Source organism: Lynx canadensis, chromosome E2, assembly GCF_007474595.2.
Source record: "Lynx canadensis isolate LIC74 chromosome E2, mLynCan4.pri.v2, whole genome shotgun sequence".
Lineage (NCBI taxonomy): Eukaryota > Metazoa > Chordata > Mammalia > Carnivora > Felidae > Lynx > Lynx canadensis.
Window position 1 is genome coordinate 6,613,047 of NC_044317.1, and position 25,250 is coordinate 6,638,296.

A 25,250-nucleotide genomic window follows, 5' to 3' on the forward strand; every position below is an offset into this window, starting at 1 on the left:
CACCTCTATGAAGTTTGCCATGTCTGTATCCTGCTGGCACTGTGTGACATTGGTCTTTTAAGTCAACTCACCTTTTCAACTGAAAAAAATATATGTATGTACAGATGTATTTCAATAACGAGTTGTCTCTGGTAAAAAGAGACAACCATGTATAACAGGAATCGTACAACACAAAGGCAGTGGCAACAGGATGTGATTAAATTCTGCCTAGAAACAGCTGATGCCACAGACCAAGCCCTCAGCGTGGTTCCGAGTTATAAAAGGTGAGAAAGCAGAGGGTAGAGGGTGTGAGGCCGACCAAGCCGTGTTAAGACTCACACACGAGACAGAAGTCAGAACGGTGGTGACCTCCTGGAGGCGGTAGGTCCTGGAGTTTGGGGAGTGAGCTAGATCCAATCTGGGCAGTGGCCGGAGAGCATGGTCACAGAGGGAACTTTATACATGCTTATACCCCCCACTTGTGCATTTTACCATATGCATACCTTACGCACAGAGTGAGCGTAGTTATTAAGAGACAGCACAAGGATCCTTGTCATGACGGACGGGGCTGTGGTGGCAGATACAGGAACACGCACACAGTACACGTCAAACGGAGGAAACCTGAAGACGGTCTGTAGTGGACCGAATCAATGCCAGTACCCTGTGCTATCACACCGTATATAATTTTGCAAGACATCACCATTGGGGGAAAGAGAGTAAGGTCTCCATGAGCTCTCTCTGTATTAGTTCTTACAACTTTATGTCAATCTACAATGATCTCAAACTTTTCAATTAAAAAAATATGAAGTATCAAGAAGGAAAGAAGGAAGGAAGGAAGGAAGGAAGAAAAGAAGGAAGGAAGAAAGAAAAAGAAAGAACGAACGAACATGCTAATACTCAACAGATGTTCCCCTTGACTCGATCAGAGACTGCAAAGGAACCACTCTCCCTCCCCGGGCAGGGTCTGCAAATCATGGCGCCCAAGACCAGGTTCCCCCAGGGACACTGTAGAGAGATTTCCCACCCCCTCCCCGTAGGCTACTTCTCCATCCTAGGAAGAGACTCTGTGTTTGCCTTGTGCCAGGATCCAAACTATTTCTAGCTGGGCCAGAAATAGACGCTCATGCAGCTCTCTGATAAGTCAGTCAGAAACCCAGAGGAAGTAGCCTGCAGGGGGCCTGAGGCAGGCCTGGCTCAGGGGCCCACTCACTCGCAAGGGCAAAGACAACAGCCAAGAACACAGTTTCTATGAACACCCGCCAGGAGTCTGTGCACAGTGCCCGAGGAAGGGCAAACGTGGACCCCTTTCAACGGCAACCTCTCATTTCATCGTGTCCTTCCCTAACCTCAGCCCGCCAAGCAGCCCTGCACATAAACATATGCTCACTCTTTCAGTCAGATGGTTTGCCCTTGTGTTTTTAGGAAAAGAAAGGTTCTGAGAACACAGACTATTAGCTCAACTCTGACCGGCTGGGGTAGAGAAAGTTCTAGAAGCTGATTGATGCCGAATGCTCCCATGGAAAATGCAGGTCCTCATCTTCCTGCCCACCCCTTGGCTTCAGAGGAAACCAGAGAAAAGTGAAGGGAAGCCACATTTACAGAAACATCTAGGATGGGATCCCAACACGTGTGTGCTCATGCGAGGTTGACCTCACCATCTGCATTCCAAAAATGGGGAAACTCAGGCAGATTCAGTGACTTTCCAAGGCTACACTAGTTGAGCCAGGACTTCACCCCCAGCAGTCTTACCTCCCAAGCCTACTTTTTTTTTTTAATTTGTTTATTTGAAAGAAGAGAGAATGAGTGGGGGAGGGGCAGAGAGAGAGGAGGACAGAGGTTCTGAAGCAGGCTCTATGCTGACAGCAGAGAGCCCAACATGGGGCTCGAACTCACAAACCGTGAGATCATGATCTAAGCTGAAGTTGGACACCCAACAACTGAGCCACCCAGCCTCCTCCCAAGCCTGTATTCTAAACCATAACACAGGGAAAGATGAGTTCTTTTCTGAGGAAGATCCCGCCCCCAACCCTCGGGGGCTCAGATCTCACCCTGAGTCCTTTGGGATTCTTCCTCTTAGAAGCGTCCCTGCAACGACCCCAGCCTTGAAACCCTTACAGGCAGGAGAGGCTCTGACAGCTCCTGGTCCGCCCAACACCAGGCAAGGGGCAGCTGGGTGGCTCAGTCAGTTAAGCGTCTGACTCTTGATTTCAGCCCAGGTCATGATCTCAAGGTTGTGAGACTGAGCCCCGCGTCAGGCTCCATGCTTAGCATGCAGCCTGCTTGGGATTCACAGTCTCTCCCTCTCTCTCTGCCCCTCCCCTGCTCATGGTGTCTGTGTGTCTGTCTCTCTCCCCCACCGCACACACACACACACACACACCAAAATAAATAAATACACATAAAAAACCCCCCAAAACCCAGTCCAGGGCTTGGCATCCGTTATCTCAGAGATGCCTCGTGCAGCCCTAGGAGGTAAGTGGTCACTGTTCCCAGCCCACCCATTTTTCAGAGGAGGAAACGGAGGCTCCAGCAGGTTGGGTGTGCTGGAGGTCTGAGCCAGGCCCCTCCAGCTCTGGAGCCAGGGTTCCCAAACACCACCCACAGCGGCTCCCACGCAGAGGCACTGGCACACAGTGACCTACCAACTCCACTCTGCCAGCAGAAAATGGAGCCCTGCCAAGGTCAATCCCAGGGTAGAAGCACCTGATTTGGAGGGAGAACAGACCAGAACCTCCTTACAAAGTATTTATTAGGTGCCAGAGATGACTTCACCGTCTCCTCTCTCTTCCTGCCAACCTTGGGAACAAACCCCCATTTTCCAGAGTTGGCTTAGGAAACTGAAGTCATTCCCTCGGCCACCTGCCTGGGCCTTGATGCCAAAGGCAGCAGGGCGGTGACGCACAGGCGTCTCACAGAGAGCCGAAAGCCGTGGGCAAGGTGGCCGGGCCCTTTCCCCTTCCTTTTTCCATTTTCGACAGAGCTGTTACCACAACGGCCTCTCGGAAAACCCTGGGATGACCGGGTTAGAATCCGGCTAAAGGTGGATCCTTTCTCTGTAACCAAGTCTCAGCAGGTAGACAGAGATGCCACAAGTATTGAGGGCTCCCGCTGCCAGAGTCAGTCGTTAGATAAGAGAGGCAGAAATACCTTTCCATCTTGTTAATGATCAACAGGACCGGCCGGGGGGGTTTCCAGACGCTGCCCCTCAGCGCGAGGCCCTGCCGCTTCACCAGCAGAGACTGGGTCATGTTGGCCAGCACACTGGCTCAGGACCCTCGCCACAGCCTGACAGGGCCGCAGTCAAGGGGAAGGGATTCAGAGGCACATGGACAGATGGCCAGAGAAGGCCCTGGTCTCCCAGAAGCCTCTCCAGATGGGTGCCCCAGGGTGAATGCCCCGCACACCCACACTGGCCCCTTTGGCCTAGAAAGCCTTCCTTGAAGACACAAAGCCCTCATTCTTTCAAGCGAGGATTTCATCCTGAGCCCGTGAGCCTTCATGGGGTCCCCGAACCCCAAACACGGGGCCTCCGTGCTGCATAATTTTGGCAGGATTCAGCAGGTTCTCCAAAGAATCCAACAGCAGGAGCAAAGGGCACTCATCTCGGCTCAAGGCTCCCCTCTCTGGGGAAGGCCTCCCTTCCTCTTCTCAACTTCCTCTTTCCTCTGGCTCTCATATCTACTGTAATTACTTGTCTCCCTGACTTGGTGCCACGGCCCCAGCACCATGCAAGCCGGGTATGCAAGGAGCCACGCAGTTACGGTCGGGGGTGTGCTGGTTCCTCCAGCAAGGCAACACCTTCCTACTCTCACCCTGCTCCCTGCGGGCTCAAGGGGCACCCGCGGTCCCCCCGTCAGACCCAAGGCAGGAGGGCTGGCCTATCTCACTCTTCGGCTTTGCAGGAACGGGTCTGGCCCTCGCCAGGCCTCCAGGCAACTCACATCAGACTGCTCTCAGAAGTTTAACTAAAATGCCAAATTGTGTTCGAGAAGGAACACAAGAGCAGGTGCTAAGAGATCTGCCTTTACTCCTCTGTGGTCTGACCTGAGGATTATTCCAAGAAAGGGGCTACCGTGCGGAGCGGAGGTCGAGAGAGGGATGCTGACTGTGTCCACGGCCACGATAATAATGGTTAATATCCCCCAAGCGTTCGCACCACCAGGCATGGGGAGAAAGCTTTACATCCCTTTCCTCACTTGGGCTCCCCATCACCACGATATTGTTATTATTACTCCCATTTCACAGAGAAGACTGAGGTCACAAGACTATCAGGCCTGCAGCTGCCACCAGGCTCCAAGCTCCCAGCCCCATGGTGGGGCCTGAGGGGCTCCAGCAAGAAGAGGCCCCACCGGAGTCGATCCCTTCTGCTGGGGAAGGGCCCTGCTGCCCCTGCTTCGCCTCTGCAAATGAGTCTTCACTGTGGTTAGCAAGCCAGCCCTTCATTTCCCCACTAGGCTCAGTTTTGCAAACCAAGGTCAGGGGTTGGGGTGGGGGGGCGGTGGCGGGTGGTGGCAGTTCCTGTTACAGCGAGCGAGAAGGTGACAGTCTTCCTTCCCTTTCAGAGAAGGCAGGATCGGGGCAAGAGGGCTCCCCCTCCCCGCCAGGCTGGTCTGCCCCAAGTCCCCTCGGTACAAGAATCCAAGTCCAGCCCAGGGGACACGAACACTAGTCTGACTCCACAACCTGACTTGCCCTTGACAAGAATTATTTGCCGGGGACTGGCCCTGGGCTCCAACCACGAGTCAGGCAGAGGGTCCGAATCCCAGCCCTACCATGTCACAGCCACAGAACCTCTGGCTTCCATTTATCCCCTGAAGATGGGCACCCGAGACATAGGGCCAGGCTCATGGGGCAGACGGGAGGATTTCCGGGGACAACGGCTCACATCAAGGAGCTCAGAGAGTGCATTACACAAAGCTGTGCTACATGCTTACTGCCATCACCCACAGACAATGGGGAACGCCCATCCACCCGTTCACCCAGCAAAGAGCTGCTGAGGGCCCATGTACCTGGGATACTCGTGGGAGATGGCCTTACCAGACAGACCAAACCCCTGCCCTCAAGGAAGTACATTCTAAGGGGGACAGATAAGCAAATCAAGATCTATTACAGCACTTAATGCTACCAGATATAAGAATTAAACCAAAGCAGAGTGAGGCACGGTGGGTGAGAGGGCAAGGGAGGAGTTCTGGTACCAGGTATGATCGGGGAGGCCTCCTCAGAAGAGGTGTTCTCTAAGCTGAGGCTTGAAGACAGTGAGGACAGATCCATAAGGGTGTCTGGGGAAGAATATTCCAAGTAGAACCAACAGCAAGTGCAAAGGCCCCAAGAGGGAAAAGTGCGTGGTATGTTCTAGAAAGAGCAGGAGGTCACTGGCTGGGACACACTGTGCATGTGCGCGTTCCCTGGAGCCTTTATGCTCCCCACTGCCTGCCCATCTCACCTCTCCTGCCTACACGTTCTAATCACGTCAGCTCTGCGTCTATACATTCGTCCGCGCCACCTGCCTGGAGCCCCATCCCCGATGCATCCCTGGGCAAGGGTCTTACCATTATTTAGTTCTACCTTCCTGCTCATTTCTGTAACCACAGAGTTCAGGGAAGTGCCTAGCACCAAGCAGGGAGTCAGTCAAGAGGCAGGACAAGGCCCCTGGACAGCGGTTTGGCAATCGTGGATTCTGGTGACAAGGCCCACTCCCTCCCGCCAGGCGATTCTACCTCTCAGCATAGACCCGCAAGAAACCCCCACCTGTGCCAAATGCAGCACCGCTTGTAAAGGAGGAAGGGAACCCAACGGGAATGTCCAGGATCGGAAGAGAGAGCACACTGGCTCCCGTCATCGGTGGATCGTGCTACGGTAATTAAGAAAACATCCATTTGTATTCGCATGGATAAGTCAAAACCCCTCAGTGCAACGGGGTATTCTGAATGGATTCTGGAACAGAAACAGAACGCTCTTGGAACAACTGGGAGAATCCAAATAACGTCTACAGGTGACAGGTGCGTTATCAACGTTAATTTCCTGGTTCAGACAAATTCATCAAGTACCATAGGATAGGGGAACGTGGAAGGAGAGAGGTGTGTGGGAACTCTGCTAGCCTTGTAGCTTCTCTGTAAATCCAAAATTATCCTAAAATTAAAAGTTTATCTTGAAAAAATACTGAGCAGGAAAAATTTATACAAATGATAACAATTTATTTAAAAGACACAAACCAACCACCAGGGGTACCGTGATTCCAGGTAGTCCAGTATATGAACAGTGTTAAACATCAAAGAGAAGGATGCCCGACCACTTCACAAAATGTTATTTCTGGGACAAATGACAGAGGCTTTATAGCTGTATCTCTGATGTTTAATTTAAAAAGGTCTCAGGGCCTCTGGGTGGCTCAGTCGGTTGAGCGTCAGACTTCGGCTCAGGTCACGACCTCGCAGTTAGTGGGTTCAAGCCCCACATGGGGCTCTGTGCTGAGGCTCAGAGCCTGGAGCCTGCTTTGGATTCTGTGTCTCCTCCTCTCTCTCTGCGCCCCCCACGCCCCCCCGCTCCCCCCCCCCGCCCCCAGCTCATGCTCTGTCTCTGTCTCTCAGCAATAAAATGAATGTTAAAAAAAATTTTTTTTAAAGGTCTCAAGCAAATAGGATGAAGAAAATGCTGAGCTAGTTAGAACTGGGTCACTGTGCATAGGCAGCATTTATATTATTTTCTATGCCCTGCTATCTATGTTTGAAATATTTCATAATTTAAAAATTCATGGGGCGCCTGGGTGGCTCAGTCGGCTGAGCGTCCGACTTCAGCTCAGGTCACGATCTCGCGGTCCGTGAGTTCGAGCCCCGCGTCGGGCTCTGGGCTGATGGCTCAGAGCCTGGAGACTGCTTCCGATTCTGTGTCTCCCTCTCTCTCTGCCCCTCCCCCGTTCATGCTCTGTCTCTGTCTCAAAAATAAATAAAACGTTAAAAAAAAAATTAAAAAAAAAAATTCAAACACCGGGGCGCCTGGGTGGCTCAGTCGGTTAAGCGTCTGACTTTGGCTCAGGTCACAATTTTGCTGTTCGTCGGTTCCAACCCCACACTGGGCTCTGTGCTGACAGCTCAGAGCCTGCTTGGGATTCTTTCTCTCTCCCCTCTCTCTTTGCCCCTTCCCGGACTCACACTTTCCCTCGTAAAATAAACAAACTTTAAAAGTAAAGAACTCAAACACCTATTAAAATAGTCAAAAGAAACAAAAACTCACAAATCGATGAATACCAGAGAAGCAGAAAAGGGCAGAGCTGAAGCACATCCCTCACCAACGTTAAAACCTGGATTCTAGAATTCCCTGTCAATTCCTGGTCTGGAAACATTTGAGAGATTCAATGTTCATGAGAGAATTCATTCAACGATCCCCCTAAAGCCAGGCTGTAGTTGTTGAGATACAGCCTCACCACGGGATGTCGGGACACCATGTATTAAAACGTGCCCTGTGCACACCCGGGAACTCCTCTTCCAGAGGCCCATCCTGCAGAAAGATCAGCACAGGTGCACAAAGAGCCAGGTACAGGGGGTTTCCATCCTGCCTGGCGGGCAGCCGCCCTCTGGAACCCCCTTCAGCCACGGAGAAAGCATGTAGCAGACCTGTGTGTCCGAACAAGGCGGCTGCCCAGAGGGGAAAAGGCAGGCTGCAGAACACACATCATGCGGTCCTGTTTGTGTTTAAAAATCCATACATGAGGTACCTAAGTGTGCATGTATACAGGTGGATAGACACATAGGAAAGATGTTTTGAAAGTACACTAAGGGTTGGGGCTCCTGTCTGGCTCAGGCGATGAGGCATGCAACTCTTGATCTCAGGGTAGTGGGTTCGAGCCCCACGATGGGTGTGGAGATTACTTTAAAACAAAACATTTAAATAATACATTCCTGGTTAATATCGGTTACCTCCAGGATTTGGGGGAAGGAAGGAAAAAACATTTTTCCAATTCTCATATTGCTTGAATTTGTTAAGCAGGTATTATTTATTAACAAAAGGGCAAGAACGAGGCCCATTTGTCTGTTTACAGTGACCAAAAAAAAAAACAAAACCAAAAACCAAAAACCAAACAAACAAACAAAAATCAAGAAACAAAAAACCTGGAAACATAGTGAAGATACAACAGCTGAATTGTGGTTCAGCCACACAACGTGGGTTATTACGAAATCAGTCAAGAGGATATATTAGACTATCTGCGTCAGGTGAATTGAAAGAAATTTCCTGAACGATTATTCAAGTGACAACAGCAAAATGCTGCAGAGATGGTCAAACCATAAAGAAAAGCAAAGAAGCCCCCTGAAGAGAGAAGGATGATTGGGAAGACAAACATGGGGCTTCTAGATTTGAGTGAAAGTTACATGGTAGTTCATCTTATAATTATTCATTATACTGAAAAACCTGTCACTTCAAAAAAGTAGCTGGAAAACACAAAATAATCCATACAGCACAGTCTCTATAGTGGCCACATGCCCACAGCTCATGGACCTCATCTCCAGCCACTCTGCTCCCAACATCCTCCCTGCCTTCCCCCCCACCCCAAACACAGCAAATGTGCTCTGGCCACAGGACCTTGGCACTTGCCATGATTCAGAACCCATTCTCTTGCAGCACTCACTCTTCCCTCTACATATGCCAAACTGCCCTGGTGCATCTCCAGACTCAAGCCAAGTGTGAAAAGAACCAACACAAACAAATAAGAAACCAAAACTGTGGGCTAGGTGGCAGGAGGCCTCTAGTGATGAACTCCTAGACTCTGGCTCTTCTCAGTTCCTTTTTTTTTTTTAATTTTTTTAATGTTTATTTTTTAGTTTTGAGAGAGATAGAGAGCAAGCGAGCGAGCTTCGGTGGGAGAGGCATCAGACAGAGAGGGAGACACAGAATCTGAAGCAGGCTCCAGGCTCCGAGCTGTCAGCACAGAGCCTGACGCGGGGCTCGAACCCATGAACCGTGAGATCATGACCTGAGCTGAAGTCGGACGCTCAACTGACTGAGCTGCCCAGGTGCCCCAAAATGTTCTTTTTCTAATTTTTAAAAAAAGTTTATTTTTGAGAGAGAGAGAGAGAGAGAGAGAGAGAGCGCGCGCGCACGCAAGTGGGGGAGGGGCAGAGAAAGAGGGAGACACAGAATTGGAAGCAGGCTCCAGGCTCTGAGCTGTCAGCACAGAGCCTGACAAGGGACTCAAACCCATGAAAAGCACGATCGTGACGTGAGCCGAAGTCATATGCTTAATTGACTGAGCCACTCAGGCGTCCCCATTCCCCCCTCCTTTTTTTCTTAAATCCAAGACTTGGCAAAGAGAAGGAATGCAAATTGAAAGGAAAGAACTTCACATTCATTGCAACCTTCCACATAACACACCCATCCCCAGGCAACGAGAAACGTCGCATCTATCCGTCTTCACGGCAGACTCTGGAAGGCCGGTGCTGCACAGCCAGCTTACACAAAGGAACAGGGTCCCAGGTGAGTTTTAGAACCTGCACAAGGTCATCCCAGGAGATCTTCCCAGGATCCTCTCCAGACCCCAAAGACCCACCGATCACAACTCTGGCTCATACAAACAAAGGAGGAAGCACCACGTGACAACTCAGTAATAAAAATCATGAAAATCCTCCCCAGTCCACACAGATTTTAGAAACCATTGGCTGGGGAACTGCATCTGGCAGCAGACTTGTGTTGTCAGGTCAAGATCATGTTGTTTATTTGTTCAACTGAGTCAGTCTTTAATAACAATGAAACTTTACAGGAACGACCTATGTTTTCAGCCTCACATCTGCTGACCCTGGGCCTGTAGAGTGGGGTACGATTTGCCCACCCTTTACCAGGCGTGCGTGGGCCCCCCACTGACCACAGTTCCCACCCATCCTGGCGTCTCACCCATCCTACAGCCTGTATGTTTTCTGAGACCCTGTCTTTCCACTTATTTGGGTCATTGGGCCTTGTATCCTACAGTAATGGAGTTTCTGATCCCTCGTCTGGAACAGAAGAAGTTGGATTTTTAAAGCAATAAATGGAAGTTTTTTTTTTAAGTTTTTTAAAATTTCTTTGGAGAGAGGGAGGGAGCACAGGAGCACGCAGGGGAGGGGCAAAGAGAGAGAGGGAGAGAGAGAATCCCAAGCAGACTCTGCACGGTCAGTGCACAACCGTGAGATCCTGACCTGAGCCGAAAGCAAGAGTTGGACGCTTAACCAACTGAGCCACCCAGGCGCTCCAATAAATGGAAGATTCTATTTTCGGCTCTGAAAACTTAATTGCAGCTATGCAGAAGCAGTCGGTGCTCTAAATGTCAATTGACATAGCAGACATTAATTGACGAGGCGCCTTCCCTTGCACACCGTGAAAAACACTGGTGAGTCTTCATTTCAGCATAAGGTCAGCAAGGAAGTGCATCCCTACGCCCCACAAGCACAGTGACAGAAAACCCGTGGAGCACGAGGCAATTCCTCATGGGAACTAAGGAGGCTGAGTGCAGAGACAAGTTCTGGGCCAAGTGTCCTGGCTTCAGTTATCACATGGGTTGTCTGCAGACTCCAACAGTAAAATCCAAGACTCCCAAAGGGATATGGGAAGAAATTTCCAAAAAAAAAAAAAAAAAACAAAACCCAACAACCCAAGAGTTGCTCAAAATGGTCTCAGGCTGCCTTGAAAGATGTACTGGAAAAATCATGGCAAAGCTCTTCCAGCCAAGTGGCTTCAGGAAAGTCAAGCTCCTTTTTGGGATTCCATTTCTTACTCTGGAACATGGGCATAGAAGGATTTATAACCAAGGACAGAGGTTAACAAGACCACTCAGAGGGCACAGTTAGTAAGTGGCTTCTCCATCCACCACCACCACCATTTACTGAGCCTGTTATCCTAAGTGCTTTTTTATAAATTAACATTTAATTCTGAAGCATCTCTATGGCATAGGTCTTACCGCTGTTCCCTTTCCATCAGTGAGACAGAGGTATGATGAAGACTTGACCTCAAGGTCACAATGGCACGTGCAAAGCGGGGATTTGAACCTATCAAGTCCGTCTTTGGGGTGCACCCTTTGGCCATGACGCTTACTGGCCCCTGCTACCTGTATGGACCCACAGGTTGTACTGACACCTTTATCTGTCCCCTCCGTGTGTGAGCTGGGATTCTAGAGCTCTGCCCCTAGCAGGGGGAAAACAGGTCTCCAAAAAGGGATGAAACCCACAGACCCCAGAGGTGAAACAGAGAGGGGGCAGGAGGACTCTGGGGCAGGTAGCTGAGTGGGGGATAGTGTACCTCTCACCGCGGTGGGGAAAACGGTGCAGGTTTTAGTGGGCAAGGCCTTGGGGTGCCTGGCTGGCTCAGTCAGTGCAGCATGTGACTCGATCGTGGGCATATGACTTTGATCCCCTGTTGGATGAAGAGATGACTTAAAAATAAAATCCTAAAGAAAAATAAAGGGGAAGGCCTTAATTTTTTTTTTTTTTTTTTTTGCAACACTTTCCAACATTCCATTTTAGACAGGTTGAGGGTGAAGGACTCACTAGATGCCCAAGGAGAGAGAACCTGGAGATGGCTGGACACTTCTGGAGCCCCTTCTCCAAGCTCAACGTTCCTCTCGTTCCATGACTTTTTCTGAGAACCCCGCTGTGGCCCCAGTCTGAATCCCATGCCCTTCCCTACGATCCCACAGCACCCTGCATGCACCGTGCTAGGATCTTCCCCTTGTCTCACTCTCTGCCCACTTCCACAATGAACCCTGACGGCCAGGGCCTCACTTCACTCAACTCGGGGACCGCGACACCAGCAGAATGTCCGGCACGTGGTAGGGGCTAGGTAAGAATTCACCCAGCAGACGAAGGAAAGGCACCTCAATGGAGACCCACATTTGGGGGGGATTCGTTTCCTGGGACTGCTCTAACAGATGTCCGGCAATGTACTGGCTTAAGACAACACAAACGTCTTGCCTTCCAGCCCTGCAGATCGGCCTTCCAAAATGGGTGTCCACAGACTAACATCGCTGTGCTCCTTCCGGAGGCTCCGGGGAGAATCTGTTTTCTTGCCTTTTCCAGCTTTCAAGAGGCCGCCTGCATCTCGTGGCGGTGGCCCCTCCTCGATCTTTAGGGCCAGAATCGTTCCATCTCTGACCCTGACCTTCTGCCTCCCTCTTCCAGGTTTAAAAACCGCTGTGAGAGGACGTGGGGCCCAAGCCCAACACCCAGGATCATCTCCCACCTGTGGCTCCTTAACTCAGTCACATCTGCCGTGTGAACTCACACATTCACAGGCTCCGGGCACTAGGACAGGAACACCTTTGGCGGCCACGGTATTCTGCCTACAGAGGGAGTCAGCGTCCAGTGAAAGGAGAGGTCATGGGGAAAGACAGAAGGAGCAGAGGTCACACAATGGGAGCCCACACGATGATCCCAGCCATGGGACAGGTTGCCCTTTCTCAGCATCGGAGTGGTTTCTTCATTTTAACAGGTATTCCTGGATTTGGATGCCCAACCTCCGACACGCCCCATCGCCTCACAAACACAGCACAGGAGGAACAGGGACGAGGGCCCCAGACTGATCCAAACAGGATCCCAGCAGAGGGTCAGGGAGCTGAGCCCGGGTTTGCTCCCCTGAGGAGGCTGGCCGTGGTCTCTGACCCTCACAGCTCCGGGGCTTGCTTGGTGCCGAACCACACTAAAGCAATCGTTTGCAAACCTTAAATACAAACCCACAGCAGGCAAGGAAGCGCGTGCCTCAGAGAAAGCAGGGGCAGCACAGCGCTCTGGCTGTGCTACGCCCGGACGCCAGCCTGGAGGCGGCTCACACACCCTCCAGCCTCCGCGGAGCAAGACAGAGGACGCCTCTGCAGCAGCCACCCCAGACACAGGGGCTCCCGGCCACCTGCCCACACAGACCCGAGCTCCAAGGCCCGGCCCCCGGGCGGCCCGAATGCCCCACGTCCCTAACTCCAATCAAACGTCTGAGTCAGAGGGTCAAAAACCTACACGTGAACAGAGGTCCTATCATGAACCACAGTAACAAAAGCCTAGCATGCCAGGCTTCCTTCGGGGGCTGTAACAAACTGCCACAAGCTTACTGGCTTACTCTCTTCCAGTTCCAAGGCCACAGTCACGCGGAGCTAAAACCAAGGTGTGAGCAGGGTTGGCCCCTCCTGGAGGCTCGAGGGAAGAGACTGGTTCCACCCGTCCGTGAGCAGCCTGGCTGGCTGCACTCCTTGGCTCGTGGCCCTTCCTCTACCGCTGCTTGTTTCCTCTGGCCCTCCTACCTCTTTCCTGTTAAGAGCCCTGGGAGGACACCAGGCCTGCCTGGGCCATCCAGGATGATCTCCCCACCCTCAACTTAATCCCATGTGCAGAGTCCTTTTGCCAATCAGGTAACACATCTTCAGGTTCCAGGGATTAGGACGCGCACATCTTTGGGGCCATGCTTCACGCCTACCATATACGCCTCTGCAGTGACCCGCAGGCAGGAGTGGATTATTTCAAAGATAGTTTTGGAAACACCTTCCCAGGAAAGCCAAAGCTTATCCGTCCCCACAAGTCTACCTAATGGAAACAGGCACGAGTTCTGGGACAAGGAAAGAGAAGAAGAAGAAGAAAAAACAAGACAATCCCTATTTGCAGCTTCCCTACCATGTTTCAAACGCAGTACAAGGTACTTTGCATACACACTGGCGAGTCTGAGCTCACCTTTGCCGGTTAACACGGGGGAAAACTGTGGCTCAGAGAGCTTAAGGAACTTGCCCAAGAGCACACAGCTCGCACATGCAAGATCTGGGATTTGAACTCAGGCTGGTCTAGCTCTCATTGTTCTGCTCTGAAAAAAAAAAAAAAAAAACAACAACAAATAAACAAACCTAAACTAAACTAAAAAACCAACTTGGATCTTCTGGAGGTATTTTTTTCTTTTGATCTCAAAAAGTTGTTCACAATAAAATCTTTCCTTCTGGGTAAGAAAGTATGCAAAGCATTTGCCGCAGCCCCCACTGGCCTGGGGCCTGAGCAGAGAAAGGTCTATTTTGGAGCCGTGTGCTCCAGTGATCTGCTCACTTGGCCGACGGCTCACTACCCGCTGCTCAGGTTTTTTTTTTTTTTTTTCTACAGAGGCCACTTCCTGAGGCTCAAATGAGGCAACGGGTACGTCTACCCAGAAAGACTAGAGCCAGACTCAGAGCAGGACACAGGGCTGAGCAGATCAGAGCCCGAGAACCCACCTCAAAACCAAACCTGCCCATCTCTGCAACGGCTGCCCGGTAGCCGGTCGCCAAGATGCACGGTACCCGAGCCCACGACGAAGGCAGAAGCCACGAAGGCTGTCCTTTTTGACTCTTTTGTTCACTCATCCACATTATCTGCAAGGGCCCAAGCTGGAAACTCCCATATCCGCCACTTACGTTTTGGATGCCGTTTGTCACAAAGAAACAGACAACCGAAACCATGGTTGTTACCAGCAACAACCACCACCGTTTTACGAAGCACCTGCTGTGTGCCAGGAATTCTTCTAAGTTCACTGAATCCTAACCATCCAATAATGTGGGTACAAGTTCCCCCTGTTTGACAGAAGGGGAAACTGACGTGCCCCGGGTCACCCATTAGGAGACTAGGGTAAAACGGAGGGCTACAAATGACTGCCACTCCACGCCAGAAAAGAAGGGACCACCCATACCCCCAACAGCACGATGAGTCCCAAGAAGGTTACGCTGAGCCCAAGAAGCCAAACACACAAAAACACATACCGTGTCATTCACGGATGTGAAATTCTAGAACCGAAGAATAAGCTGAGAGTTGTAGGAAGCAGGTCAGGATGCCTGGGGAGAGGGTACTAACTGGGACAGGACGGAATTTCTGGGTTGATGGATGTGTTGTCTTGATCAGGATGATGGGTATGCATGCATCAAAGTGTACTCAACTTCATACTTAAAATGCGTGCGTATCATTGTATGTAAATTATACCTCGATAAAGGTCATTGAAGTTTAAAAAAAAAAAATACCAGGTACGTCTTCCAGCTCCCAGAAGATCAAAACCCTCAAAGATGAAATTCAATAGCATATACATATATATATATATATGTATATATATATATATGTATATTTTTTATGTTTACTTACTTTTGAGAGAGAGAAAGAGAGAGAGAGAGAGAGATAGAGAGAGAGTGAGTGAGTGTGTGTAAGCGGGTGGGGGCAGACAGAGAAGGAGACACAGAATCTGAAGCAGGCACCAGGCTCTGAGCTGTCAGCACAGAGCCCGACGCGGGGCTCGAACTCACGGACCGCGAGATCATGACCCGAGCTGAAATCAGATGCTTTGCCGACTGAGCCACCCAGGTGCCCTGAAATTGAACATCTTTATAGAAAAGCAATCAAATTCCATTTTGGTTCCAGTGATCCCTGGATGGTAGACCATGGGAGAGATTTTTCTTTTATCTGTGTTTTTCTATATTTTTCCAAAGTTTCGACAATGAACGTGTATTCCTCTTGTACTGCAAAATAAAACCACAGCCCGAGGTACATGGCTGATTCAGTTGGTTGAGCGTCCAACTCTTGATTTCAGCTCAGGTCATGATCCCAGGGTCGTGGGATTTGGCTCCGTGCTGAGCTTAGAGCCTGTTTAAGATTCTCTCTCCATCCGCCCCTTTCCCCCACTTGCACGCACGCACAAGCGCACACACACACACACTCTCTCTCTCTCCCGAAAAGAGAAGGGGGAGGGGGAGGGAAGAAAAGACTGTAGCCCATGTAATTTTCAAAAACTAAAATAGCAGGGCATCCGACCGGCTCAGATCATGATCTCATGGTTCGTGGGTTTGAGCCCTGCATCAGGCGCTGTGTTGACATCTCAGAGCTTGGAGCCTGCTTGGGATTCTGTGTCTCCCTCTCTCTCTCTCTCTCTCTCTCTGCTCCTCCTTCGCTCACGCTCTCTCTCGGTCTCAAAAATAAACAAACATTAAAACTTTAAAAAAATAATAAATAAAAAACTACAATGGGACACAGTCCAGCCTTCCTGAGGTGGCCCAGGTGACTGTCAGGTGACTGTGCCCCCCAAAGAAGGGTAGAAGAGCACTGGACAAAGAGTCAGGAGATGCACCTGGCTGGGCCTCAGGCTTCCTGGGTGCTTGGGCCCAACCATTAGCTCCTCTGAGCCTGTCTGTAAAGGGGACTCATGAGTCCTCCTACCAACTCTGCCTTGTCATTTGGCTCTGGAAGGGACACAGAGCAGCCTCCCCCCACCCCATGCACCCCCTCAAAGCAGCCTTCAGCCCCACAGGGGATTAATGTCACATACCCAAGCCTTGTCATACCCCAGCAAATCCTAGAGGCCGGCAGACCAAGTTTTGGACCCCAACTCTGCCCCTCGCTGGCTGTGTGGCCTTGGGCGACTCACTGGGCCTTTCTGAGACTTGGCTTCCTCAACTGTCAATCAGGAGGTATATTATAACCCACTGTAATGGTAGGGGAGGGGAGGCTGGGAGAATGAAATGAAATGATGCTACTGGGAATGCCCCTAACTAGTATTAGTTTTTCCTTTTCCCTTCAAGAGTCCCCCACCAAAACTTTAAAAATACTAGGACTTCCCGCTAATTTATGGAAGAGGAAGAAAACCTTCCCCATTCATGTTCCATCTAAACACCAGCCCCCATGCCTTCCACCCTCCTCCCTGACATCAGGGTGATGGGCTAGGCACCCCTCGTCTTCTCTGGAAGTTCACAAGGGGCACGTCACAGAAGCTACTCCAACCATCCCCCACTGCCTGGGAGTGCCAACCAGGCCTGCCACGTGTGACGAAGGCTGTGCCCGGATGAACGGCTCCGGCTTGGCGGTCGCCCAGGCCCTGGGGGCCTCCAGAAACACAGCCCTCTCCAGACACATGGTTCCTGAAGCAGAGTTCCCCAGAGCTCTGTTTCACTGCAGCCCAAAGGGTATCCCTGGCCCAGGCAGGGGAAGAACGATGTTCGCCCCCTCAGACAAGTCTGCAGTACCCAGACAGGCACGGCCATGGCGTGGGGCACGATGGCACAGAGACTAACAGGGACATACACCTGATGCGGAGACGGGAGGGGCTGACTGGAGCCGTCGACAATCCAAGCCAGAAACGCCCTCACCAAGGAGGAAACCAAAGGCGACACAGAGGGTGGAAGTGACCTGAACAATTGTGAGAGCTCACACACCAGCTCACTGAATTCTCACAGCAACCCTATGAAGTCAGTACTAGTCTCCACACTTCACAGATCAGAACCCAGGCCACAAAGAGGAAGTGACTGAGCCCAGGTCACGTGGTCGGAAGCAACAGGGAGAGGACAGCCAGGTCCCTCTATCTTGCACCCTCCCTCCCAGACTCGGGACTTCTCCTTTGAGTTCTTGACCTCAACCCCAGCGGTTCACTTAACCCCTCTCCCTCCCCCCCAGTAATAAGAAACCAGACCAGACGCTCTATGACAACAGGGAGCGTGTCTGGATTTTGCACATCGCGGCCTGAGCCTGACACGTCGGGGTCCTCGATAAGTGTGTTAAGTCACAGAATCACCACTTATGCTCTGATATTCTGCACACATGTCTGACGTCTGAGCAGGTACACCGTGAGCACTTGTCTTTTACCAACAGCGTTTACTGGTGCTGTAGTCACATGAAACACAGTTGATAAAGGGAGCTCAAAACCACTCCAGTGCCCTGCATGCAGGAGTGGACGGTGCCCCTCGAGATGACGACGAAGAATGAAGAAGGCACTGTGGGACACTGACATGCACGGTCATCACCCCTCACAGCAAGAAGAGGGGTCTGCCTCCCTCTCCTCGGATCTGGGCTGGCCTCGTGACCTGCACCTCGACCAGTCAGATGAGGCAGAGGTGACAGCAGGTAAGTTCCGAAGCTCCCGTCTTCTGCCTCTTCGAAGGTTTCCCGGAGACCGCCACGTTAGCAAGCGGGGCCAGCCTCCCGGAGGAGGGGCCACGTGCCGAACAGAGGCCCCCCAGCCAACAGCCAAGTACCCGACCGCCAGCCCTGCGTAAGCCTGGGCGACTCGCGACTTCAGCCGGCCCGACGGGCACCCAGCGGGTATAAGGCCGGTGAGAACCCGCCCGTTGTGACCGAGCAGAACTAAGAGATGGCTGCAGTTCAAGCCACGAAGTTTGGGGGGCCGTTTGGTGACAAATGTCCAGTAAACACCTGATACACAAATCATCACTTGTCCACCGACCACTGTGCGTTCAAGCACTCACGCGGTGCCATTCTTCCGGTAACTCACGCTTTTAACTCCCTTTAATCCGACCCGCAGTTGATGACGTGGGCACTGTTTTCCCCTCTCTTCATTTAATCCACATGAGTTAACAGTAGTGTATATAATGATTTCCAGCAGAATTTAGGGACCCATCACTTACATACGACACCTGGGGCTCCATCACCAGAGTGCCCTCCTTCGGTGCTCCATCACCCATCTAGGGCCCCTCCCCCCACCCAATATCTCCCTCAGCATCCCTCGGTTTCGTTCTCGGTACAGTTTGCCTCCCTCTGTGTTTTTTATCTTAGTTTTCCTTCCCTTCCTCTGGGTACATCTGTTTTGTTTCTTAAATTCCCCATGAGTGAAATCAGAATATTGTCTTTCTTGGACTATTTTGCTTACCATAGTACACTCCAGTTCTATCCGCATTGTTGCAATGGTTAAGATTTCATTCTTTTTGATCCACGGGTAATACTCCATTTTGTGTGTGTGTGTGTGTGTGTGTTGTGGTGTCAAATCTTTATCCATTTGTCTGTCAATGGCATTTTATTCTCCCCTATTTCCGTGGTTTTTTTTAAGACACTATTCTCCCCTATTTCCATGGAGTTGTTTTTTTTTTTTTTGAGAGAGAGAGACAGACAGACAGACAGACAGACAGAATGCAAGCAGGGGAGGGGCAGGCAGAGAGGGGGGACACCGAATCCGAAGTAGGCTCGAGGCACTGAACTGTCAGCCACAGAGTCTGACACGGGGTTCGAACTCAAGAGCCACGAGATCATGAGCTGAGCCAAAGTCGGATGCTTAACCGACCTGAGCCACCTAGGTGCCCCTATTCTCCCCAATTTAAATTAAAGGGTAAACTAAGTGAAATGACTTACCCAAGGTCACCCACCAATGAGCATTTGAATGCAGGCTATCTAGCCCATGCCCATGATCTTAATCTCCTACAAATAATAGCTTACATTTATTCAGCTTTTTGTTGTTTTTTTTTTTTTTTTGGTTAGTAAAATTTTTAATACATTAGAGTCAATGAAATACATAAAATCATGATAAAATTAGTGTTGTGCTTTATTTTTTACAAAATATGAACACTTTCTTTTGAAAATGAATTTTCTTGATTCTTGCAGTATTAATCAAAATGAGAAAATAATTAAAATATATGTTAAATATTTTAATTTAGGCTATGAGTCAAAATTTTAATTAGCTATAGGGTATGCTAATAAAAGATTTTTTCAAGCCAGCTGACATATAAATTAAATGCTGCTTCAGTCTATCCCCAAATGACTTTCTCTAGAATTCTTGTGCTTCTTATAAAATTCTGTAATTTGTATGAAGGAGTAAATACCAAAATACACTATCAAATTGTTCTCAAATAAAATTTTTAAAAGAGCTGGGAGAGGGGAATTGCCCTACCATATATAAAAGTGTATGATACATCTTTATAAAATTAAATACTGTGATCTTGGTGTTAGGTTAAGTACGCAGATCAATGAGTACAAATGAAAATCCAAATATTGTATAAAAGGTGGTATCTTAAATCTGTACAGAAAGACTATATTATTCAGGAATCATCTTTCAAAACAAAACACTGTATTACTGAGGAAAAAAAAATCATGTCAGTAGCTCAGATAATTTTCAAAAAATTAACTTTCCAAACAAACAGAACCTTAAACAGATAAATAAATAAACCTGAAATTGTAGAAAATAAATACAGACATTTATTCAGCTTTTTGGATGCTAGGAATTGCACCATGTACTTCACACGAATTAACTCACTAAAAATTTGCCACAATCCGCAAGGCAGCTCTGATTATCCTCGTTCTGTGGATGAAGAAAAAAAAAAAAAGTCCAGAGACGTGAAGTCACTCGCCCAAGGTCACAGAGCCAGAGAGAGGGCACTTGAGGAGTGGGACAGGGCGGTTCCAGTGGGCTGGTTCTTAACCACTACTCTCTATGTGCCTCTTTCTGTAACAGCAAAATCCTTGGAGTCTCCCTAATGGGCACTTTCATTCTGCAGCCACACAGCTGTCTGCCTCCTCATCAACGCTGCCCACTTCTTTATCCAACACAGAGAACACACCAGGCACCCAACGTCCTACAGCTCACCTCCAAGCTTAATAAAGAGGCTAGGCACCATTCGTAGTGTTCGAGCACCCCAAGAACAGAATCCATGAACTGTAAATCTGGAGAAGGATTTCACGAAGAGTCCATGTGTTCTCAAACAGAGACAAGAAGATTGTGTTGATTTTTAAATGGATGTGATGTTCCAGTGTATGTGTGCATTTGTGTGTGTGTGTGTGTGTGCGCGCGTGTGCTCAAGTGTGCAAGCTCATGCCTGTGCAGAGGGGCATGAAGAACAGGTTACTATGGAGGCACCCACATGGCAGGGTCAGTGGCCCGGCATGGTGGGAGCGTGTCCCCAGAACCTCTGTCAAAGGGGTGAAGGGCACCCTTCCTTCCTACAGCCTCCGGGCAGCACTGACCTGGACAATGGAAGGAAACACACCCCCGACAGTCAGGGGGATGCATGTGCGGGCGTGTTTTCACACTCACACACACACGCACGCATGCACACGGAAAAGGAAGACTCCTCTCGAGCCGGCATAATAGTGAAACGATGACATTTTAAAACACCTTTTTGTTTTTAGGGGAGGACAGATGCTTTACAGACAGTAATTCATTCCATCTTGCTAATTGCCTAGTGACCTAGGTTTTACTATTGTTCCCATTTTATACACAGGGAGGACTGAGGCCTGAAAGTGCCCTCCTCAGAGAGGCCCTTGCTGAACATCCCTAAGGAGGGTTTCTCCCCATCCCCCTTGAGTGGTCTTCATCAGGCAGGACAGCCTCATCTTCCTCCTGGATCATCCCTCTCTCCCCACCAGCCTACAAGGTTCACAGAAAGGACTTTGTTGGGTCATTTGCCTCCGTTTATTAAGCACCCAACACATCCAGTGCCTGTTGCCTTCTAGGCCCTGACTGCGGAATTGTGAAATGGGTAGAGAAGCAAAGAAACCCGGCTCGAGAAGCCCCATCACCCATCCGCGGAAGTCACAACTGGAATGTGGCCCCGGGCATCCAAGGAACAGTGCCCCTCCCTCCCCCGTCATCTCCGGAGTAAGTCATCATTTCTAGCAAGGAACAAGGTCCCCGTCTCAGACTCGGGAGGTGGCCCCGTTCTTTTTTTTTTTTTTTTTTTTTTTCCAACGTTTATTTATTTTTGGGACAGAGAGAGACAGAGCATGAACCAGGAGGGGCAGAGAGAGAGGGAGACACAGAATCGGAAACAGGCTCCAGGCTCCGAGCCATCAGCCCAGAGCCCGACGCGGGGCTCAAACTCCCGGACCGCGAGATCGTGACCTGGCTGAAGTCGGACGCTTAACCGACTGCGCCACCCAGGCGCCCCAAGGTGGCCCCGTTCTTAACCCCAAACTGGGGTAACCTTCCCAGTGCCGTCTCTGAAGAGCAACTTGAACAGCACTACAAGACGGCGCACTGATGACCTACGAAGATTCCCACCAAGACAACCCAGAGAATCCAAGGAGACACGTCCACAGACGCTGGACACCAGGCATCAAAACCGGATCCCCCACAACGAGGTGGATCCTCAGTCTTCCAGACGGCTTTTGAGCCCCAATGGCCTTGAAAGAGCAAGACCCGCGAACAGGGTTAAGTGAAGAGGAGGCAGGCAGGGGTGGAGCCACCCGCTGTGGCTCTTCTCAAGATGCAAATTAGGAAGCCGTCCAGGGTGGTCTCGCAGCCCCCAAAGCTTCCCCCTGGAGGGACACACCACCCAAGGACTCGATCGTCTGCCCTGGCATTCAGAGCGCTCGGCCAAATGTAAGCACCTCGTTGTCCTGTGGGGCCCCCAACCCGCTCAGGCAGAGCCCCCCAGATGAGGGTCAGGAGGCTGGGAGGCCACACCCTAGCATGGGCCCACCAGAGAGAGGAGAGACCCCTCCCCACTCCCTGTCCAGAAGAAACAGAAACTGCTCCCCCTTCAACAACCTCCTTCAGCATTAATGGTCATCGCAGGGAGTGCTGCCACAGGCAGCTTATTCTAAGCCTTCTGAATTCCCGAACTGCTGACAATGACCACACATTCCTTTCCTAACTGGGAGGAGAGAAACACTTACAAATTAACCTCAGCAACCGGAAGGTTTCCGTCCTAGAAGGAGTTAGGTCAGGTTGAAATCATGACCGCAACAGCAGCCCGGGTCATAAAGGTAACCCCACGTGGGCATCGATTTCCCTGCCAAGGTAACCCCACGTGGGCACTATCCGGACAGGAAAGAAGGTAACACACTGTGAGCGTTATTTCGAGCAGCTGACATTTTCTGAGCACTTACTCCAGTCCAAAACCTGGGCTATAAACCCTGATGTGCATTAGCTCACCCCAACCGTAAGGGGTGAGACCATTATGATCCCCTCCGTAGAGACCAAGAGACGGAGGGTCAGAGGGGGCTACATCAACTGCCACGGTCACTGGAGCAAGGAGCAGTGGGCCAGGACAGGAGCCTGGATCTTTGCTCCCTCTCATCTCCCGCTGAGCATCTGGCAGGGCAATTCCTGCTACCACCCCCTTGTTGATCCGAAACAAGACTCTCACTCCTAAATGCTCTCCCTTGAAGACTATATCCCCATCCCCTGTCTCGCTAAAACAAGCAGGTCCCCTCAGAAGACTTGATTTTCCACTCAGGGGAACCAAAAGTGGACAGAAAACCAACAGCAGAGAAAACTTCCATCCCTGGATCTGACCCCATTCCTCCCACCACTTTGTGTTCCAGCCCCAAAGTTTGGCATAAGCACATAGACCCTGGCCTGGGTTCCCCATCCCCTTCCCTCTGTCTTTCTTTGTGGAGGGGACCCTCTACCAGAGCTGTTTTCTAGACCTCTGGATACATCCAAGCTCAAGACCCAGAGAGGCTGAGAGATGCCTCTGGCTACCATGGTCTCTATCACTGGTGGACCCAAGTTGGCCACTAATTCTTCCACCAATCCTTTGCCATTAGGGGATGGAATCTGCCTCCCCACCCTTGAGGCTGGGCTGGCCTTATGATGTGCTTGACCAAAAGAATGTACAAGTCACACTGTGCCAGTTTCAACCCCAAACTAGCCAGGTGGAGGGAGGCAGAAAGAGGCTGCCGGAAGGAGCACAAGGGGCAGGCAAGGGAGGAGAGCCTTGGTGGAAATTCCCGCCCAGCCATCAGCTGAACTGGCTGGACTCGAGGACTCGAGCCAACACCGCATAGGACCCATACCCTCACCTAGCTGAGCCTGCCCACCATTCCAGACCCACAGAATTACTGTTTCAAGCCCTGTGTTGTGACACGGTTTGTTTATACGGCAATAGGTAATTAAAGCACCATCCCAAACCGGCTTTCCAGGCATCCACTTCTCCGAAGGAGACTGACATCGGGAAAGCCTTCCTGTTCACAAGCCCTGGAACCCCCAGTCAGCAAAGCCATCCCCTAATGCTGATACCTCCCACAAAAGCACTCAATTAAGCCCGAGCTCAAGACTCACATACCAGTGTCTATGCTGCCCACCAACACACAAGGTAGGACCCCAACGCTGTGTCCGTTTTACAGATACAAATACTCAAACGGACGTCTGATACAGAGCAGCACAGCCGTCAGTCAAGCCCAGGCTCGTCCAAATCCAACCTGCTCTTACGTGCCATGTCACGTGACCTCCACAGCACATCAACCACCTCAGGATCACCCCCAGGAATGCAAACCCTTGCCCTCGGGGACACAGGTCAGATGCAGCTCTGAGCCCACAAAGCATGCCAGCAGTCTGCAAAGCCGACTGCTAGATCAGTCTGGTGGCCGTTTACTGGGCTCCCATCAGGTACAAAACCTCCCAGAGCACTCAGGGAGCAGGAAAACTCACCTTCGTTTTTGTTATAAATGCATTCACGTCCATATTTAACCTATGTTTGCCCCTCCCCAGCACCGTCCATGAAATTAAAGATCATGTCTATTTTCTCAACAACTGCCCTTGGTTTCTTCTCGATAAGGTTACTAACTGATATGAACGGGGGGGATGAATGAAGCAATGAAAATGAATGCAAAGAGGGTGACCAGTTAGTGGCCCCTGCGTGTGACCAGTCTGATAGGTACAGCCTGATGTGTCTCCTGACCACATCACCTCCAACACCAGCTCCCCCAAAAGCCTTTACTACTTTGCAGTAGAAGAGGCTAATGCTAAAGAAACAACCTTCTTCACTCTCAAACCTGAGGTCTGGCACTCCTGGGACTGTGGAAGTGTAGGTGGAAAGTTCTGGAAGCAGGGACTTTGAGTTGTGTGTTTCACCATGAGACTTCCAATATGTGGCTTTTGTGGCAGGAGACTGTCTCTCAAGCCTGAAGAGGAAGCCAGATGCACACTCTCCCACCTGTCTTCTGGCTAGATCTGATCTTGTTCTTCTAGAATTCACATCCCTGGTCCACGTGGTGGGCACCTCACAAAAGCAGAACCCGAGTCTCCCCCATGGATTGACATACAGTCTATCATTCACGGTGGTTATATTCTGTAAAGTCACCATCAACACTGAATTAGAAAATACTTGGGGCGCCTGGATGGCTCAGTGGTTGAACATCTGACTTTTGATATTGGCTCAGGCGTGATCTCACAGTAGTAAGATCGAGCCCTGCATCAGGCTCGTGCTGAGGGTGGAGTTTAAGATTCTCTCTCCACCACCCACTCTCGTGCACTCTCTCTCTCTCGAAAACAAACATTAAAAAGGAAAAAAAAAAAGAATTAGGAAACATCGAACCAGTGCTTTTGAGGAAATACGATCAAGCCTCTGGTCGTGATATTTTATCAAAATGTTCAATACGTAACCTTGTTTTTTGTGTGTTTTTGTTTAAAGGCACCTTATTTAATATATATCATTGAGGGGTGCCTGGGTGGCTCAGTGGGTTTAAGTGTCCAACTTCGGCTTGACGCATCATCTCATCGTTCATGAGTTTGAGCCCCGCACCGGGCTCTGTGCTGACAGCCTGGAGCCTGGAACGTGCTTTCAGATTCTGTGTCTCCCTCTCATGCTCCTTCTCTCTCAAAAATAATAAATATTTAAA

The 25,250-nt window shown here is 50.3% G+C and overlaps 1 protein-coding gene across 7 annotated transcripts in view; it reads right to left on the reverse strand.

Annotated features, from left to right (window-relative positions):
- PLCG2 (phospholipase C gamma 2) overlaps positions 1–25,250 on the reverse strand; it is a 152,481-nt gene that overhangs the window by 103,460 nt on the left and 23,771 nt on the right. The window contains exon 1 of one of the 7 annotated variants that reach the window (XM_030297199.1): positions 14,168–14,926. The exons of the other annotated variants lie outside the window; for them this stretch is intronic. The gene's annotated coding sequence lies outside the window, so the exon portion shown is untranslated. Of the gene's footprint in view, positions 1–14,167; positions 14,927–25,250 lie in introns of those variants that run through there. 7 annotated transcript variants of the gene reach the window in all.